A 6,010-nucleotide genomic window follows, 5' to 3' on the forward strand; every position below is an offset into this window, starting at 1 on the left:
TCCTTCCTCTGCTGGGATAAAAGGCGTGGGCCACCACCACCCTGCAATATCGTCCTCCGGAGGTAACCCACACAATGTGAGGAACCTCAGCTGTATCTGTTTTCCTTCAAAGGAAATGGCCGCCTTCTTCATGGTTAGAAATCCCATCGTGTACATACTCAATATTTTCGTTTTTCAAGATTCATTTATTTTATATTTATGAGTACCCTGTAACTGTCTTCAGACACACTAGAAAAGAGCTCACAACCATTACAGATGGTTGCTGGGAATTGAACTCAGGATGTTTGAACGAGCAGTCAGTGCTCTTAACCGCTGAGTCCCACAACATTTTCTTTACCTTTGGTCTGTTACTGTTTGAGCACCTGGGTTCTTGTTTGTTTTGTTGTTGAGACAGGGCCTCACTCTGTGGTCTTGGCCAGCCTAGAGCTCACTGTACAGACCAGGCTGGCCTCAGACTCAGAGATCCAAGTGTCTTTACCTCCTGAGTGCTGAGCTCAGAGGTGTGCACACTACACCCGGCCTGGACAGCTATTCCGAGTCGAGCATTTGGCTTTCAGGCCGTAGGCTGCACTGCGCACCGGTGTGACCTGTTAACTGGAATCTTCCATACGAGTTCCCAGGAGGGGTGGAGCTGGGTCCTGGGGAAGAGCGGTTTCCAGGATGTCCATGCTGACCTCCATAGCGGCTGGAGGAGCCCGCCCAGCTTTCTGCTCATCCTCACCGGCATCTGTTGCTGTTAGTTTCACAATGACTGCCATTCGGATGGGCGTGAGGTAGAGTTTCAATGTAGTAATGGGGTTTTTTTTTTCAAGACTTATTTCATCTTAAGTTACATGCATGTGCGTGCTGAGCCTATGTTGGATCCCCTAGAGTTGGAGTTCGGGGAGGAACTGAATGCTGCAAGAGTAGTGCTTCCTCTTGATCCCAGTGTGTCTCGTTTGTGTTCTCTGATGACAGGTGAAGTCGAACGTTTTCCCTGGGTTCATTGCTCATTTGAACCTCATCTCTTGAGAACTCTCTGCTCACCTCAGTGGTCCTTTCTTCACAGGACCATCTATTGCTTGTGGCTGTTTCTGAGTCTGAGGAGGGTGCTTCCCCGCCCCCCCCTTTGGTGATGCACAGGAGTAAGGCTTACAGATCAGGGTTTCTGCAGAGTGCTAGCTCTTGGCCCCTCTTCCATCCCATCCACAGCCGTGAGGCAGGTTTATTCAGGGAAGACGGCTGTATTCCAGCAGCTGGGTCCTGGTAGAGACCACCCTCAAACCCAGCTCTGGAACTGTCACTAATCCCCACAGTGGGACTAGTGTTCATTCCTATGGCCACACTTAACCTCAGTTTCCTTGTCTATCAAATGAAGCGGCGATCACTACTCTTAACTTCACGGCAGCTTGCTCTAGAGAATGGAAGGAATATGAGTGTGTGTGTGTGTGTGTGTGTGTGTGTGTGTGTGTGTCTGAGTGTATGTGTGTGAGTGTATGTATGTGCATGTGTATATGCATGTGAGTATATATGTGTGTATGAATGTGTGTGTGCATGTGTGTGTGAACCTGTGTGAATGTGTGTATGTTTGTGTGTGTACATATATGTGTGTGAATGTGAGTGTATATGTGTGTGAGTGTGTTATGTGTGTGTGTTGTATGTATGTGAGTGAGTGTGTGTGTATAAGGGGGTGATTGATATAAATTCTGTAATTGCAATAGACTGAAATGAGCTGACTTCACACAGTCTCCCACTGGGCAGGCTCACTCAAACATGGAGGATGCAACTTGAGTGCTGTCATAGCGTAGCCTGTACACACCCTCCCAACCTCAGGGATATTTATTGAGATTGAGTGTAAACACGTTGCTTAATGACACTCACCATGCACTGTTTAGTCCCAGCTCAGTAGAAGTAGAAATGGCTGAATCGTTTCATGCCAGAGATGACTGTCTGTGAGACACTCACACAAACAGCTCAGGCTTTATTATTACTAATTATAAGACGGGCTCCTCGAGTCTAGGCTAGGCTCAAACTCTATGACAGTAGCCAAGGAGACCTTGAACTCCCGATCCTCCTGCCTCAACCTCCCAAGTGCTGGCACCACAGGTATGAATTGTGTACCCAGATAATTCTGTTAATATTTAAGTCATAGAATATTTTGCTGTACCGTGAAGTCCAGAACTGAATTGGCGGGAAGTTCATATGTCCTAGCTCTCTCGGTTTCATTTCAAAGCTTGCTACTTTTCCTTCCCTATGGCAAGAAGAGCATACTGAAGCCCCCGGATGAGGACAGGGCCTCTTCTAATCGCTCCAAAGGAAGAGCATTCCTAAGAGGGCAGTAAGAGCAAAGAAAAATTAAAATGCAAAGTAGAATTGCTTTTGTGGAGCACATGCGCTCTCTTGCTTGCTCTCTCTCTCTCTCTCTCTCTCTCTCTCTCTCTCTCTCTCTCTGTCTCCTCTCATTATCACTTGGTCCTTCCAGGAAGCTCTCACATCTCAGCAGCTGATCCTTATGTGGATTAGGGATAATAAACAGCCCATTAATGAAGGCCTGAATGAAGAAATGGAGTTGGACTCCGCGGCAGAACTCCGCAGCTGGCAGAGGTTAATAACTCCATTACCGCAGCTCTACGCCTGAGCTGCCCGACCAGCAGGGTGTTAGCCTTATCTTACTCCTCATTAATTGAGCTAATAGAACCCGGGTGACCCTGGCTTGCTGCTGTCGTCACAGAGTCTGCCAGACATGGGCTGGAATACTTATCACCAAGCAGACCGGATGTCTCTGACTAGGTAGGGTTCCTTTCTTGAGGCCTGTGAGCTGCAAACTCTAGACTCTAAGCAGGTGAGCAGAGCTGCCTGGCACAGGGGTAGAGAGGGCGGTCTCTGCACTGAATGATCGCTTTCCGTAAGCAAGAGCATACTCGGGGCCAGGTGCTGCCTTTGGTCTGCTAGGCAGGTGTCACTCTGGGCCTGCAGGCCTAAGCTCTCCTACTTTGGTTTCATGCTTGTAATTCTAGCACTTGGGAGGTTGAGGCAGGGTCCATGAATTAAGGCCAGCCTGGACTGTAGAGTGAGACACACACACACACACACACACACACACACACACACACCACACATCACACACCACACACACACACACACACCACACATCACACACCACACACACACACACACACACACACACACCACACATCACACATCACACACCACACACACACACACCCACACACACCACACATCACACACCACACATCACACACACACACCACACACACACACCACACATCACACATCACACACACACACACACACACACCACACATCACACACCACACACACACACACACACACCACACATCACACACCACACACACACACACACCACACATCACACACCACACACACACACACACCACACATCACACCACACACACACACACACACACACCACATCACACACCACACACACACACACACCACACATCACACACCACACACACACACACACACCACACATCACACACCACACACACACACACACACACACACACACACACACACACACACACACTGATTTTGGAGGAAGTGATCACTGTTTCAGCTAAGACTCTGGGGTCAAGGGTGCAAAGACTCAACATGTCCCCTTTGAGACATCAAGAGATCAGGTGTGCTCACAGCCCAGGAGCCTCTGAGATCACACAGACACTGGTGTCCATCTGTAAATTAAAAAAAACAAAAACGAAAAGAAAACCACGTGTATTCTCATCTCCGATGCCTGCAGCCACATAAGAGTAAAGGCGCTTTAGGGCCCAGGTGTGTCCAACCTGTGGCCCATGAAACACATGAGGCCAAGGCCAAGTGAGCACTGCATTCAGCCTGACACAAAATCTTCCTCGAAATCTCCCTTTCCTGAAGTATATATTTGTGCGCGTGTGACTTGATTCTTTTTATTTTTATTTTTTAAAGATTTGTTTTATGTATACGATTGCCCTATCTGCATGTATACCTGCAGGCCAGAAGCAGGCATCAGATCCCATTACAGATGGTTGTGAGCCGCCATGTGGTTGCTGGGAATTGAACTCATGACCTTTGGAAGAGCAGTTAGTGCTCTTAACCACTGAGCCACCTCTCCAGCCCCATGACTTGATTCTAAGATGTGATCTTTGTAGATGAAATCGCTCACTATGTTGCAATATAGGAAGCTGGTCATGTCTGAGTGGTAGATATGACACAGTGTGACAGGCAGAGAAATGGAAGCCCAAGGTCTGTCACTTACAGTGAGAGGGAGCTGCCAGGTAGGGTCATGCCTAGCCACAGATACCAGAGTTCAAAGGCTTCCCGTACACTGGCAAACTCTAATCATTTCTAGGCTCCCGGCTTTTGATGCATGTAGGGTTCTGGGCTCTGGAATGGCTGTGGCTTAGCAACCCTCCAGAAAAATTTTAAATTTTATTTTTAATCGTGCGTGTGTGTGTGTGTGTGTGTGTGTGTGTGTGTGTGTGTGCGTGCGTGTGTGTGAATGTGTGCAGTGTTTATAATTGCCTATGGAGCTGTGGTTACAGCCACCTGGCATGGTACTGGAAATTGAACTCAGGTCCTCTGAAAGAGCTCTCTCTCTCTCTTTGGCCCCAGGAATCAAAATATTTAGCCCCAACTTCAAGCTGGGATAAAGACAGCCCTTTTGTAATGTGGTATACCTGGTCCTCCGTGGGACAGCTTATGCTGGTGCTGCTCCTTGACCAAGTGACATTAAAGCTCACTCAGGAATCCAACCCCTCTCATCTCTGGATCCTGCAGCACCATGACCTTCCTGTGTCTCTCTGTGGCACCATGTGGGTCCTGGGCTGTCTTTTATGCACTGTCTCTAGCATAGACCTCACTCACAAGGCAGAGACACGGGCTTCTAGGGCTGCTGGCTCAGCTACAAAGGTGCTTGGAGATAGCACTGTGACTGACCTAACAGTGAGTCTCCTGCAGGAAGCAGAAGCTAAGGGCCCAATGGGAAGCCACTTCTAGGGGTGCTGAGGGGCGGGGCTACCCTGAAACAAGGTGCTTGAGTGCCTGAGCTCTGAGAGGTCCGGGGTCAGAGGGCAGGCTGCCTCAGGAGTTGAGTCTGGGGTTGAAGACAAAGGGAAAGGTACATACACCCTTGGGCCTCAAGCCCAAGGTAGAGACCAGTTATGGCAGTGAGGGGCCATCAGCCCACAGTCCCTGGAGTTGTAGCGTTTTAATCTTTCAGGAAGTCAGAAATGGAGCGGACGATGCGAATGCTCCCATTAGTCGGCAGCCAAGAGACTGTTGGCTCTCTAGCATTTCTTTCTGATGTTTGTGTAAGGGAAAAGTCTGGGGAAGAGGGCCCTGAGCAGACGGAGGGGCACACTGCTTCTCCTGGGTGAAAACCTGATGGCAGTCTGTCACTGGATTCGCTGTCTGTCTCTGAGAGCACAAGAGCAATTACTTTGGAAGCAAGAACTTCAGAAATGGCCTTTGGCCTCTGCCTGCAGCCATGAGGATTTTTGCAGAGTGTTAAAATCTGCACATCTCAGAGACAGACAGGCCAAGGGGGCCACAGCTGTATCTCTGTGGGCCCGGTGCGGAAGCTGGGCCTTGGGAAGACTGCTGTGTGGTGTCTCAGCGTGGCAAACGGCTGGCGAGCACAGGAGAGCTGGCCCGTACTTCAAGTAATCAGGTTATCTTAAGGAAGAGTCCCTGCAGACTGGCTTAAGAGACCCCGGAGAGCAGGGATTGGTGTAATATTTTCTTTCTTTCTTTTTTTTTTTTTCTTTTTTCTTTTTTTCAGAGCTGGGGACCGAACCCAGGGCCTTGCACTTGCTAGGCAAGCGCTCTACCGCTGAGCTAAATCCCCAACCCCTGATGTAATATTTTCTTAAACATGATTTTGTGAGCTAAGCACTGGGCCAGTGATGTAACTCGGTGGGTAAAGCACTTGCTACCAAACCTGATGACCTGACTTTAATCCCTGGAACCTAAAAAAGAACAGGCAGGAAGTCAGAGGCATGTACTGAAG

At 48.9% G+C, this 6,010-nt stretch overlaps 1 protein-coding gene across 6 annotated transcripts in view; it reads left to right on the forward strand.

Moving 5' to 3' along the window:
• The window catches only part of Ak8 (adenylate kinase 8), a 115,541-nt gene that overhangs the window by 75,805 nt on the left and 33,726 nt on the right, over positions 1-6,010 (forward strand). The window lies entirely within an intron of this gene.

Source organism: Rattus norvegicus, chromosome 3, assembly GCF_036323735.1.
Source record: "Rattus norvegicus strain BN/NHsdMcwi chromosome 3, GRCr8, whole genome shotgun sequence".
Classification (NCBI taxonomy): domain Eukaryota; kingdom Metazoa; phylum Chordata; class Mammalia; order Rodentia; family Muridae; genus Rattus; species Rattus norvegicus.